This window comes from Sorex araneus, chromosome 3 (assembly GCF_027595985.1).
Source record: "Sorex araneus isolate mSorAra2 chromosome 3, mSorAra2.pri, whole genome shotgun sequence".
In the NCBI taxonomy this organism is placed as follows: Eukaryota; Metazoa; Chordata; class Mammalia; order Eulipotyphla; family Soricidae; genus Sorex; species Sorex araneus.
In genome coordinates, this window is record NC_073304.1 from 134,569,284 (window position 1) to 134,585,309 (window position 16,026).

The following is a 16,026-nucleotide window of genomic DNA, read 5'->3' on the forward strand; positions in this document are numbered from 1 at the left end:
TTACCATTCCCTTCATTATTTTTTATTGTTATTACTGTGTTTGCTAAGAGCTAGGTTGCACAAAAACTCCACTGTGGTGCTTGCACACTGTTTTAGCTATGTTGCTTTCCAGGGGCTGCATATCAGGCCATAATGTTTGCACACTTGGTTGTGATGCTCATTTTATGGTGTCTGCAATGTTGTCACTACAACACTCACACATTCTCACTTGAGCTCTCACTTCCCAGCTGTGGTGCTTGCACATCTTTTTAGTTGAGGTGCACTGGAATTGCATTCCTTTTTCACAGACATCAGACTGTGAGATAGTCAGTAATTGCTTTGTGGTACCAGGGATCACAGATAGTAGAGCTGCCGGTTCAAACAGCAAAACTTCCAGGGTTGTGTGTGGCACATGTGGAACACTAAAGATTTGAAATCACAGCCATACGCACTGAAGGCAGGTACTCTAAGGTCCTGCACTGTTCTTCCAGGCCTTCTATAACTTTTAAAGGTAATTAAATACAATATTACTAATAACTGGTATCTGGACTGGAGCAATAGCACAGTGGGTAGGGCGTTTGCTTTGCACATGGCCGACCCAGGTTCTATACCTCTGTCCCTCTCGGAGAGCCCGGCAAGCTACCGAGAGTATCCTGTCCACACGGCAGAGCCTGGCAAGCTACCTATGATGTATTCAATATACCAAAAACAGTAACAGCAAGTCTCAAAAAGGAGACGCTACTGGTGCCCACTCAAGCAAATCTATGACAACGGGATGACAGTGACAGTGACGGTGAGAGTGAATAACTAGCATCTATTGTGTATCTCAGGGCCAGTTCAAAGAGTTGGGGAAACAGTCGCAAATATAAAAAGTTCTCTGCTCACATGAGACTGATAGATTGGTGATGAAGATAATAGTCCATTAACAAAAGGAGGTTCATAAAAAAGTGAGTAAAGGGAAAGTATGAATAGAAGTTGGTGCTATTTGATATAGGATCTGTGTAGAAAAATAGGCACTTTGACAATTACTCTGATCATGTTTGGTAGCTAATGGGAACAAGCCTTAGTCACACAAATGCCCAAGAGAGTTCTGGTACAGATAAGCCAATTGTAAATGAACTGAGACAGGCACACAGAAATGCAAGTATGATGAAGAAACTTGAGAAAAATAAGGTAGGGAGCAAGGAGTAGCAAATGATCAGGCAAAGAGGCAACTCTGAGACCAGCATCAAGGTTATGACTCATGTTCCTTGTAAGTGAAAGACTGACTCACATTTCAAAGAAATTATCCAGTTGTATAAAAAATCGTGTTGTGAGAAAGTAGAAGAGAAAGATGGTCATTGAAAAAAATGGATGAGAGTTGATGGTGGAAGTGAAACAAGATGGGGTGAGGTAATGTTCACTGATTTCTGGATACATTTTAGAAGTACTAGCATAATTTTCTGCTTAGGACTTTTAATGTAATTTTAAGTTTTCAAACAGGACTTGACAATGGAGGAGTGTTTTGGGATGGATGTTTTAATTTCCAATTATTGGGCTAGAGAGATAACTTGGTGGGCATAAGAGCATGTATTGTCTCTGGGAGGCTCAAATTCAATCCTCTGAACACTGCTGGAAGTGATCCCTGAGCACAGAGCTGAGAGGATCCCCTGAACACTGCAAGTGTGAATAAAAATTATAAAGTAAAATAAAATAAACTCTATGTGTAAAGAATGTGCTTTGGAAGCATGCTTAAATTCCCAGATCAGTTTACTGATTAGCTATAGCTCTTAACTAGTCTGATACGGTGCTTTAATAATCTTCTACTCCTTGTTTCCTGAAGACTCATGCTCTTTTCCTCAAGTATTCATTTGAACAAATCTCTGCCTGACACAGTAACCCACAGTCCTCATTAACAATAGGATAAAATGAAATTGCTTTTCAGAGTCCAAGATTTCTCACAAATTGACCTTAAGATATCCGACTAACTTTTTTCTTACTATTTCATACCTATACACACACTTATCCATAACAGTCAAACCCCTCCAAATACTATTCTCCAAATTGAATAGGTTATTTCTTATTTCCATATCTTTACACACATAGTTTTTATTGCCACATCTTTTCTATTATCCCATATCACTTCTTTTCCTGGGCTAAGTGAAATTATTCCTCCTCAAGTTCTCCCATACGCTCTAACCCATATTAATCTTTCTTTACTCTGACCCTGTAGTGATTATCTTTCTTCTCTGTTAGCTGTAACTAACCCCATTCTCTAAGGAAAGATAACTCTACATCACATATCACTTATTTTCATTCAATTATAGATATTTTATAATATTTCTAATGTAGTTCATATTTTGAGTAGTAACTTGAATAGAAGAGCATATTTCTTTATTTTTGAAAATGCTTTGCTTCCCTAAAAATGAGAAAAGTAAGGAGCATTCTCTTACAAGAGAAACTAAATTATCTGTGCCTTACAAAAAGGTTTTTTTTTTAGTTACTGTCACTGTAAATTTAATATTAAGTTATTTATGAGTAAAAAGTGCTTCCTATGCCTAGAGCTATTTCAAAAGTTGGATCAAAAATATCAAACTGTGATATTTTGCTTATAAACAAAAAGAAAATGCATAAATAAAAATAGTACTAAGATGCACTTTTAATAGCATCTTGTTTAAAAGAACTAGCCAATTAACTAAGGCTAAAGATTTAAGTGATTTTACATTATTTTGCTTAGGTGACAATTAGCTTAATTCATTAAAAATGAAAATTTTTACTTTTTAACTACAATAAACTTTGCTTACTACTAAAATATATTCATAATTGTCCTAATTGCTCATATTCCAAAATAAATGCTATTGATTTTTTAAAAATTCATTTATAGTGCTTTCATGGTGTTTCTTTTCATCACAGATTAAGATGTATCTAAGATTGGGCAATTTAATTACTTCCCTGTGTTTCTTTGTAAACTGACTTATCACTTTCCTGTGTTTATTATAAACTGACTTGGTTTACAATAAATGAAAACTATAGATTTATTTATTAATTTTGCATACCATATAGCATTTATTGACTGATGTGATTAAGAGAAAGGTAATTATGAATCTCTCATGAGTGCAAACCCTCTATTTGTCCAAGGTGTCTGATTAGGGGGGTGTTTGACTCTATCACCATCTGGGACAAGCCACTTTTTAGTTTCCACATTTCCAAGTTAATCCACATTAAATTTGATAAAATTCCACTTCTTAGATAATCCTCTTCTGATAGCTAGAAAACTGAATTTGACCCTTAGTAAAGCCTCAGTAACTTGATTTTCCCCCCCCCATAGCTTGATACAAATAAACATGATTATTTGGCCAATGGGCTGGAGCAATAGCGCAGCGGGTAGGGCATTTGCCTTCCTTCGTCCCTCTTGGAGACACCGGCAAGCTACCGAGAATATCTCGCCCGCAGGGCAGAGCCTGGCAAGCTACCCATGGCGTACTCAGTATACCAAAACCAGTAACAACGAGTTTCACAATGGAGACATTACTGGTGTCCGCTCAAACAAATAGATGAGAAATGGGATGACAGTGATGACAGTGATGATTTGGCCACACTCTGACCACTGTGCTCTGGGGTCTTCTAAAGGCACCCTGACTGCTTCTCTGCAGACTGTCACATCCAGCACAGGATATCTTAATGATGTGGATAAGAGCTTGTTTCACTAGGAATACTGATAATTCTAGATGAGTGGCTCATGGCAACATTATGATATTTTTCTGGAGTAGGGGGTATCTCAAACAGTATACCAGGGATTGAACCCTGAGCCTGTGTATTCCAGGGAAGCTTCAGTGATGCTCCAAAGGGTGAGAGTGCAAGTGTAAATTTTAATTGGGGCTACTATGTTGCCTCCCTTCACTGGATTGAAAAAACAAGTGCACATGAAAAGTCTTGCACATAGTAAATTCTCAGTAAATGTAACAACATACATCCATACAATGAGTGCTTTTGTGTAAATATTTCTATTTTTCTGTGTAATAAAATTACTTCTCCTGGTACTCTGTTTACTATGCTCATAATAAGCTATACTGTTTTGAGTCTTAGAGATCTAGTAAACATCTATTGGGTTTTTAAAATAAAGTTTCATAATATCTAAAGAATATTGAAATACCTTTAAAGTAGTAGAAAATACTTTCAGACCATACACTTCATGGACTAATTTCACTTAGAGATAGTAAATACCATTTTTTTCATATCCCAGTACTCAAGTGTTGTCCATGATATATTTGATGTTGAATATGTTAGGCCCCAAATCTTTATTTTTTAAAAGAATTTCAATAACAGAAAGATGAATAATGCTAATGGGGCTTTGATGGCTTCATCAGATTGTTTTGGGAAGGCAGCAGGTGTGCAATAATCAAGTAATGAAACAACCTTGTTTATAAAGTGCTACAGGAATCAGAGTTTTATTCATTTGATATATTTATGCTCGATTACTCTAGGAATAGAAGATATAGTATATCAAAGTAGATAGATATTTTTGCTCTTTGAGGAATTTCATTTGTGTGTGAGAAGATAACAATTGCCTGCAAACAAATACACTAGTATAAGATATCAACAATACTATGAAGAGAAAAAAACAAATATAAAAAATAATAAAATGATGGGTAAAGAGGTATAGCTATACAAACAACTTAGACTGTATGTCCTAAAAATTACTTACTGAGAAAGTGACTTAAAAAACAAAAAAAAAAATGACATGTAGTTCTGCACAAGGGCAGAGAATTCCAGACAGAGAGAACAGCACCACCAATGCTCTAAAGTAGAAATAAACATATATGTTCTAGGAATAGAAACAAAACCAATAAAGCTAAATAAGTGAATATGATCTAAGGATAGAAAAAGAAGCAGGGATTAAATCATATGGAGACATAAAATTGAGTGGTTGGTTTTTATTCAAGAGACAGAAGGAAGACCCTGGAGGGCTTCTAAGGGACATGCCTTGATTACATTCTAGATAGATGATATTTGAGGAGTGGATTTCATAGGATAAAAGTAGACCTGGAAGAATGGCTATTATAGTCAGCCATATTAGGAATGACATTATAGATAAAAGCAGCAATGAAGATAAATTATAGGGGAAATTTTAAAATATATTTTGGAAGTAGCATAGATGGGAATTTGGTATTGGCTGGATACAGTGAAGGAGAAAATCAAAGGTAACTTCTGTGTAAATTGATCAAACTGTGTGGAAATGGCAGTTATATGAACAAAAAATGGCAAATAAAGGGGTACTTGGGAAAAAGAAACTGTTCTCATCCATTCCCAACACAGAACTATAATGAGGTGATGATGTCTATAAGTTATGAAATATTATATGAAAAGCATAATGTTTTACTGTTTGTCTAAGAGGAAATAACTTTGAGTCATATTTTCTATGAAAGGGGAAGACCTGAAACACACATTTAAAATAGCACTGCAGGGGCCAGAGCAATAGCACAGCAGGTAGGGCGTTTACCTTGCATGCGGCCAACCCGGGTTCGATCCCCGGCATCCCATATGGTCCCCCAAGCACTGCCAGGAGTAATTCCTGAGTGCAAAGCCAGGAGTAACCCCTGAGCATCGCTGGGTGTGACCCCAAAAGCAAAATAAAATAAAATAGCACTGCACTGTAGCACTGTTGTCCTGTTGTTCATAGATTTGCTCAAGCAGGCACCAGTAACGTCTCCATTGTGAGACTTGTTGTTAATGGTTTTGACATATCGAATACACCATGGGTAGCTTGCCAGGCTCTGCATGCGGGCGGGATACTCTCGGTAGCTTGCTGGGTTCTCCGAGAGGGAAGGAATCGAACCCAGGTTGGCCGCGTTCAAGGCAAACACCCTAACTGCTATGTTATTGCTCCAGTCCACACATTTATAATAAAAATAAAAAAACATGCTAACTAATCCATGTTTGTTTTCTATTTAAGTGCTAAATAAAAAGTCTTATAGGCTGTCTCACAGAGAAAGTATGATTGTCATGAAATGGACTTTGTTGTAGTGCTCAGGGGTCATGCAGTGCCAGAGATCAAACTCAGAGCCTCACACGAGCCAAAGCCCCACAACAATGATAGTTAAAATAAAATAGAACCAAAAATTAATTATGTTTACATGGAATCATAAAAGACCACAGACAATTAAAACAACACTGACAGAAATGAAGGAAAAAATGGAGGCATAACGCTACCATTTAAACTACTATAAATCAGCAGTAACTAAAGTTGTATGGAGAATGAGGATGTAACTTAGAGGCAGAGAATTTGCGTCCTTGCATGTGTGTGAAGTCCTGAGTTTGATTCCCAGCAACACACACACACATACACACACAAACTATAAAATAGAATATTTTATAAAATATTATAAAATTATAATATATATAAAAGAATAAAAATATAAATTGGACTATTTTCTAATCCCATAAAATAAATTCAAATTGAATTCAAAGATTAAAGATCTTAATGCCAAGTATAAAACCATAAGGAACATAAAAGTACAGTAAAATGTTTTGCGATATCAGCATTAATGAGATCTTTGGGGTTTAAGCACCAAGAGCATGTGACATCAATTAAGTTAAAGTAAAACAAAAATTGGTACTATGTTAAATCGAAACACTTTTGTATACTAAAAGAAAATCTAAACAGAATGAAGGTCAGAGTGGGAATGCTGGGGTTAAGGTGCTTGCCTTGCATGCACTTGAGCTCAGTTCAATCCCTGGCAGCGTATGGGCACCTGAAAACTGCCCATAGTATACCAATAAATAAATGAATAAAATCTTTCAGGAGCTGTATAGATAGTACAGCAGGTAAGGGGTTTGCCTAGCATGCAGCTGACCCAGGTTCAATCCTTGGCATACCCTATGATCCTCTGAGCACCACCAAAAGTGATTCCTGAATACAGACCCAGAGGTAACCCCTGAGCACTGCCAATGGGCCCAAAAACAAAATAAAAAAAAATAGTTCTCTTTGCAAAAAAAAAATTGCCAATTAATTTACAGTGCATTTGCTACATGTCTCCAAAAGTCACAGACAACATTAATAGTTATCCAACAACTACTTTTAGTGTGTAACAAAGTACTGATGTTCTTAGACAGGAGAAAATTAAAATGTAAAACTGATATTTAAAAATAGAGTGCTAAAGAATCTGTTGCACTGTCGACCCCTCGTTCATCGATTTGCTCGAGCAGGCACCAGTAATGTCTCCATTGTGAGACTTGTTGTTACTGTTTTTGGCATATTGAATTCACCACGGGTAGCTTACCAGGCTCTGATGTGCGGGCGGGATACTCTCGGTAGCTTGCCGGGCTCTCTGAGAGGGGTGGAGGGAATCAAACCCAGGTCGACCCCATGCAACGCAAATGCCCTTCCCACTGTGCTATCACTCCAGTCCACTGATGAAACATTTTTATTAATTATAAACGTACTATAATGGTAGAATTCTAAAATAAGTATGACACAAAAACTAATACATTTTCAGAGAATTTGTATTTTGCATTTTTACATGCAAGGAACAGGATATTAACATAAAACCTATTGTAACTATGTGTATTCTGGGGGATGAATTGATCAAAGTCAAATGGGAAACTTAGAAACCCATTTTTTTAAATAAATTTCAGCATTTTTCTCTCACTGGAGCTACTATCAGTCTCTATTCTATCCCTCATAAAACTATTGCAATAATTCTTTCATTCATAAAATTTTATCAAGCATGTTCTATAGACTATCCAAGGCTTTGAGATATAGAAACAAAGAGAAAATTAGAGAATATGATGATGGTGCCCAATACCCAATGAGGAAATAAAATACAATTACATAAGTATATTATGAAACATAGTAAATAAAACACAAAAGCACAATCATGGCAAGGAATTGAAAGTAATGGAGTATGTTATTTTTAGGGTGGTGATTGAAAAAGATATATTTCTTAAATTTTAATTTCTGTCTTTGGGAAAAAAATAGATATCCATATGAAGGGTACATTGAAAGGCCACGAGATACACACTGAGCTACAGATATATTTGGGTATTCCAAATGTAGAATGGAGGCTAACAAGCCTGGAATACAGTAAGTAACAGGGAAAGTAGCCAAAGTTTATATAAACAGCAAAGAATATCAGGTTGTATAGAGCCCCACGGAGCATTGTAAAGAGTTTTGTTTTGTTCATATATATAATGGAACATATATTTTGATATGACTAGACCATGATAGGAGAAGATGGAAGAGATTTGACTACTACAGAATCTAGATGTATGAGAACAGTGACTGTGAAGTTGGTAAGAGACTAGATTTAGAAGACATCTTGGGGTTTTTGTTTTTGGTTTTGGGGTCACACCCGGCGATGCACAGGGTCACTCCTGGTTCATGCACTCAGGAATTACTCCTGGCGGTGCTTGGGGGACCATATGGGATGCTGGGAATCGAACCCGGGTCAGCCGCGTGCAAGGCAAATGCCATACCCGCTGTGCTATCACTCCAGCCCCAGGATTTAGAAGACATCTTAAAGTTTAAGATAATAACTCTGTTGGATATGAGAGGAAGAAGTGAAGAAAGACCTTAAGAGTTGTTTACTCTATGCACCAGGTAGATAAAGGTGTCATTTACTAATAGGAGAGACCCAAAGAGAGGAGGAATAAGTTAGGGGATGAAATTCACAGTTCAATAGTCAACATGGCAAGTGTCAGATGTCTTTTAAGCATCCCATTAGATTTGTGGTTTAGGTGCTTGTGTTGGAGTTGACACAGTGTACATGGTTGTAGATACTTGATAAATGTAGCACTTTGCTTAAGACTGTTTCCATTTTCTCAGTGAGAGAAAAAAAAAAGTCTTTAGTGAAAACAAGGGTTGCCTACTGAGAAGGAAAAGATATGATACAGTTGCCTTATAGATGGGAAACAACAAATTTAACCAGTTGTCAACTTCAAAATTTTCAGGAAACCTTTGCAGTCTACTTGAGGTTTGTGGGTCAGAAAACAGAAATGAGATTTGTTGTATGGCTATGTATATTTACAGCCACATTTAGTTATCCAGGTGCAGAAACTGAGTAGAGAATTGCATTAAATCAGAGTGGAGTTTTTACCACTGAAATGGGTGGAGTGCAAGATGAAAAACTAAATTGAAGCTAAATTGAATGTCTATATGGGAATTAGAGGCAGTGATTTTTATAGGACCCCAAATGTTTATCTGAATATTCAAAATCAAAAGTTATCAGAAAATTGAAAGTTTCTTTTAATGGTTTGATTCTCAAATTCAGCAGGTGAAAAAGCCATTTTGGACCTGATATAAATTTATGTTGTTAATATTCTATATTTATGCCACTTAATGTGGATATTCATACATTTTACTGCATATCAATATGTTCCAAAATAAAGTATTTCCTTAGTGTCTAGTAGAAATAGTCAATAATAAATTGTATGCAGTCAATTTTCACACTTAAAAAACCCTTTGATTTTGCTTTTAAATCTTCCCTCAAGTTGGTGTGGATATATTTTTGAGCCAGCATTACTAAAAAAACAAAGCCAGACAAAAACACTACAAAAGAAAATACAGATCAATTTATTCCTAATAAATATTGATATAAATTATTAAATTATCTAAAAAGTAGAATCAAATAGTACAAAAATATGCATCATAACTAAATTGTATTTATCCACAAAATCCAAGAATATTTTAACATGCAAAAATTAATCAGTGTAAATGCTACATTAAAAGACTAAAGGGTGAAAAGTACACACTCATCTTAATTATTGCAGAAACAAAGCATCTGGGAACATTCATTACCCTTTTATGATCAAAATATTCAGCAAAATAACAAAATAGATTAAAGACCTAAACATAAGACCTGAATATATAAAATTTCTAGAAAAAAAGAGAAAAACAATTTAATGCATTGGCCTGTATTAATGTCTCATCCGGAGTTTTTGGATATGGCACCAAATGCACTGGTCTAAATAATATTAAAATAGATAAATTGAATTGCATAAAAATACTATAAAAAATTGAAGTGTAAGGACTGGGTTTATGGCTCTGTGATAGAACACATGATATTCCAAGCATTGCTGGGACTGATTACCAAAGCATCCATCTGGAAACAGCCTGAGACATAATCCATAGGGCTGAGTGCATATTTTGCAAACAGGAGACCAGAATTCCATACATTATACCACATGGTCCTTTGTGTAAAAAGCCTTCTGTGGTGCTTAGGTAAGTGAAATATGTCAGAAAGAGAAAGACAAAAGCAGAATTTCACTCAGATATGGAATATAACAAAGCAAGTCTAGGGAATAGAATATGGACCATGAAAGTAAATCTTCAGACTGTCAACAAAATTAAGTATACCAAGGTGGGGATAAGGTGGAGAAAGAGGGCAGAGGAGAAGAGACTTAGGTGAGGCACTTTGGTAGTGAATGTGGTGGAGTAATATATGCCTGTATCAGGAATATTAATACTATTATTAATCAGAAATGTTAATACCATTATTAACCATGTTAGTCCAATTAAACAATAAAAGATTGAAAGTGTTTCATTCCCTACTTCCAAGATATCAGAAGATGTAGGATTGTCACTGTCACTGTCACTGTTATCCAGTTGTTCATTGATTTGTTTGAGTGGGTACCAGTAATGTCTCCATTGTGAGACTTCTTGTTACTGTTTTTATTTTTATTTTTTGCTTTTTGGGTCACACCCGGCGATGCACAGGGGTTACTCCTGGTTCTACACTCAGGAATTACTCCTGGCGGTGCTCAGGGGACCATATGGGATGCTGGGATTCAAACCCGGGTCGGCCGCATGCAAGGCAAATGCCCTACCCTCTGTGCTATTGCTCCAGCCCCCATGTTTTTGGCATATTGGATATGACACAGGTAGCTTGCCAGGCTCTGCTGGGCAGGCGAGATACTCTCAGTAGCTTGCCAGGCTCTTCGAGAGGGACAAAGGAATTGAACCTGGGTCGGCCATGTGAAAGGCAAATGCTCTACCATCTGTGCTATAGCTCCAGTCCATCAGAAGATATAGGATTAATGAAATTTAATAAGCATCTGTGACTCTATAATCACAGCCACAGCCATGCTCAAGGCCACTCTCCACATACTCAGACGAGCTTCACGCATGAAGGAAATGGCAAAGGAACCCAGGTGTGCAGAGAACGTGGGGCTGAGATCTCCAAGGCTGCTCAGATCAGGACTGGGCCTCTTCTAGCCAGATTCCCCATGTTCCAGTAGCTAGGCAGTCACACCTAGAAACTGCCCCCGGCTCCATGTAACCCCATCAATGGCCAACATCCAGAGACTATAAAATCAAGCTCCTGGAAGCGCTCAGCCGCATTCGCCTAGTTCTCCCTCTCGGAGAAACTCGCAAGCTATCGAGAGTTTACTGCCCACATGGGAGAGCCTGGCAAGCTCCCCATGGTGTATGCATATGCCAAATACAGTAACAATGATGGATCTCATTCTCCTGACCCTGAAGAGCCTCTAATGCAGCACCATTGGGAAGGACGAGTAAAGAGAGGCTGCTAGGACGAATGGAGACGTTCCTGGGCCCGCCTGAGCAAATCATTGATTAACGACATGACAGTGATGCAGTGACTCTATAATCAGACTAATCTTTATAATTTTTATCTTAACATTTAAAACCTCAGACAGTCCATGTCTCATGAAAAGACTCAGGACTAGTAAAAATATTTTCCCATTGTAGCATCAGCAATTATTTGTTGAATGAATTAATTAATATTATCAATTTAGAATAAAAAATAATTCAAGAATTACAAAAAATCTTTAAGCATTTTGAATAAATACAATAGAACATTATAACCTACATTTTACATTAGATATGAGAGAAAAGTACCTACCTGTGTGGTGACATTTTTTTCTGCTTCAATATCTGTAATATACAAGCATTTAAAAATAAGTTTTTTTAGTTGCTGAATAAATTATTATTTTTTATTTTTCTATTTATTTATTTATTTGAATCACTGTGACATACATATTTATAAAATTGTTCATTATTGGATTTCAGTCACACAATGTTCCAGCACCCGTCCTTTCACCAGTATATTTTTCCACCACCAATGGTCCCAGTTTCCCTCCCACTCCTCGACCCTGTCTTAAAAATAAATTTTGAAAGCATGTTTTTACTTTTAGATTTCATTTTTAATGAGTGTTATTTGACAAAATAATTATAAAGTATATAAGAATGCATGCTACTATTTGATATACATAAACTTTTTTTTGTTTTGGTTTTTCTTTTCCTTTTCCTCTTTCTTTTTCTCAGGAGAATTTATTGAGACATGATGATTTACAAAATTGTTCATAATAGAGTTGTTCCGGGCATTCAACATTCCAACACCAATCCCATCACCAATGTCTTCATTTCCTCTCCCCCGCCCCACCACCTCCGCCACCACCTACCTACACCCTTTGGCAGACATATAACAAATTTATTTCATTTTTACTTGGCTCAATAAAACATAAATAAATGGCCAATAGATCAGTAAAAGTCAATTTTGAAAATTGCTATATGTTTTTTATCCTTTCTTAATCTAGTAGAGGACCACCATATGCACCACTAGTGAGTGCCATACTCAATACCACATGATGGGAGTTTTCTCCTGTCTTTTAATGGAACTGTTTCAACATTTCTTGCAAAACAGGCTTCAAGGCTATGAATTCCTTAAGCTGTTGCCCATCCATGAGCTCAGTGTAGTTCCTTCAGATCTGAAAGGTAAACTAGCAGAGAGAGCATTCTTGGTGAGGTGTTCATTTCGTTGAGCTTTTATACTATATCCTTCCATATTTTTCTGGCTCGTAGAATCTGATGGCCTTTCTTTTATATATAAGTTCTTTTGATCTTTCTGCATTTAATATTCTATCTCTATCTTTGTATTTTAGTAATTTTGAGTGTATTTCTTGGAGTTTTCCTAATTGGGTCATTTTCATTGGGACTTTTTGGGCCCCTTGGATCTCAGTGCCTGTAGTCCTCAATTCTGGAAAGTTCTAATGAATTTTTAAACTAATGTCTCTTCATCACTTATGCCTTCCTATTTTACAGGGACTCCAGTGATTCTTATATTATTCCTCTTGAACTCATTCCATAGTTCTCTGGTGCTGTTCATTTATTTTCAGGCTATTTTCACTTGCTGTTGTTTCCTAGTAGTTTCTTCCTTCTCATCTAGGATCTCCTTGATCATTTGTTAAGCTTCTATTTTTCTGTTGTTCAGAGCTTCTGTGGGCAATGATATCACCTATTTTTTTTTCATTTCTGTCATTTCTGACTGCAGTAGTTTTTTTCATTTTGACTCTCAGACTTTCTTGGGCTTTGCTGACTACCTGTGCTATCATTCCTTTGAACTCATTGAACATCCTCACCATGGCGTCACTAAAGGCAGTGTAAGGATAGACTGTTGTTTATGTGATTGGTGGTATTTTTCACTCATTGAATTTGGTGGGCTTTCCAGTATTTTCCCCATCGATTTTCCTGTGTTCTTGTTGTTCTGAGAGTTAAGTCAGTGGTTACCACCTCTGGAAGGTACTGGGGGATTAAGCTGGAGATTGCTGTCTTCTCTGCCTGTCCAGCTGTCCTGGGATGGTGGAGCAGCAAGCAGAAGATAGGCAGGAGCTGTGATGTGGGTTCTTGCTAGGGCACAGGTTGGGTGTGGAGACAGCTCCACCCACCCGCTAAGGGGAGCTCTGACTCCCATTTCAGAATAGGTCCATTGATATCAATCAGAGGTAAGCCTCATCTGGGATAGTGGAGCAGCAAGCAGAAGGTCCAGAATTCGAAAGCACTTTCTTTGAAAAATCTTACTAGTGAGATCAATGCGATAGTACAGTAATTTGGGCGCCTGCCTTGCACACAGTTTACCCAGGTTCAATCCTTGGTCTCCCATATGGTCCCTGAGTGCACTTGGAGTAATCCCTGAGGAGTAATCTTGAGTAAAAGTAATCCCTGAGCTAGGAGTAAACCCTGAGCAGAGCCAGGTGTAGCCCCAAACCAAAATAAATAAGTAAAACAAAATCTTAATAGTTTCAGGGTCAGAGACATAGTGTAAGTGTTAAGATGCAAGCTTTGCACATGGCCAATCCTGGTTTAATCCCTAGTACTGTGAGCACCTCCAAGAATGATCCCTGAGCTCAGAGTCAGAAGTAAGTCCTGAGCACCACTGATTATGGCCCCAAAGCAAATAAATTAAAAAGAAATAAAATAAAATCTTACCAGTTTCTTGTTCAAAGATTTTAAATTTTTTTTTAATTCCAGGAATAACAGCACTGTCTGCACTGTCATCCCATTGTTCATCGATTTGCTCAAGCAGGCACCAGTAACGTCTCCATTGTGAGACTTGTTACTGTTTTTGGCATATCAAATATGCCATGGGTAGCTTGCCAGGCTCTGCTGTATGGGTGGGATACACTCGGTAGCTTGCCGGGCTCTCTGAGAGGGATGGAGGAATTGAACTTGAGTTGGCCATGTGCAAGGCAAATGCCCTACCCACTGTGCTATCACTCCAGTCCTCCAAGAATAATAATTTAAATAAATTTGCAATTTAAAGTTGGTAGGGAAAGTGTTACAAAATAATTCCATCCACAATAATTTTTAAAGATGTGACATTAGAGATCATCTAATACTTAAATCAAGCATTCTGAAATTGAATTAGTATGAAGAATTCTACAAATAATAAAGCTAATTATAATAGGAGAAACTAGGATTTAATGAAAATAAATCTGTAAATAAATATCCATATATTAATACATTATTAAAACATAGGAGAAAATACAATCTCATTCTTATATAATCACCTATATTCCAGGCACTAACAATTAAAAGTTTTAAATGTCATAAATACCTGAGAAGCATAGATTAACATAGTAATGTTGCATGTTAAAATTTGAGCAAATGTCTTTTATTTTATTTTAAAAAATTTTTTTATTGAATCACCGTGAGAACAGTTACAAAGCTTTCAGGTTTAAGTCTCAGTCATACAATGATCAAACACCCATTCCTTCACCAATGCACATGTTCTACCACCAAAAACCCCAATATTCCCCTCATCCTATCCCCCACCCTGTCTGTGTGGCAGATGATTTTCACTTTACTCTCTCTTTACTTTGATTACATTCAATATTTGCATAAAAAACCCACTATTATTATTTGAAAATTTCCCCCAACACTCAGACATGTCAAAAAGGCATCATTTGATAATTTGAGAAAACATCTTTTGGAACCATTTAAAAGGAAACTTTTAATAAAGAATCTCATTTATACATCATGTAAAATAAATAGTTAATTTTTTTGTATTTTTTGTATTTTGTAAATTTTGTTTTGTATTTTGTTAGAAATTTTGTTTTGTATTTTATTAGAAATTTTATATACTCAGAAATTGTATCGTATTTTATTATAAATTTAACTTCTATTTAGAAACCTGATATAATTGGGGTAACACATTATAGTGTTAACAATGTTATTATGATTAATCATTCATTTCAAATGTTTTATTTTTTATTTATTTAGGTATGATGATTTACAAGGGCTGGAGCGATAGCAGAGTGGGTAGGGTGTTTGCCTTGCACGTGGCTGACCCAGGTTCAATTCCTCCATCCGCCTCAGAGAGCCCAGCAAGCTACCAAGAGTATCCCACCCACAAAGCAGAGCCTGGCAAGCTTCCCGTGGCATATTCGATATGTCAAAAACAGTAACAAGTTTCACAATGGAGATGTTACTGTTGCCCGCTCCAGCAAATCGATGAGCCGCAGGATGACAGTGACAGTAATGATTTACAAAGTTATTCATAGTTGAGTTTCAGGCATACAATGTTCTAGCACCAATCCCACCACAGTGTTAAGTTCCCTCCACCAGTGTCCCAAGGTTCCCTGCTACCCACATGATTGATAGTTTAAATAAATGAAAATATTTTGATAGATAGTAAAAATGGTTCTACATCTTTTGATGAAAAATATGCACATATGTGATATGTTCACATTTTATATGCTGAATGCCAAATTATATTTAGTAATTTGATTTTTTCCCTCAAATATGCACTTCAGTACTTGGTCTTACAATTC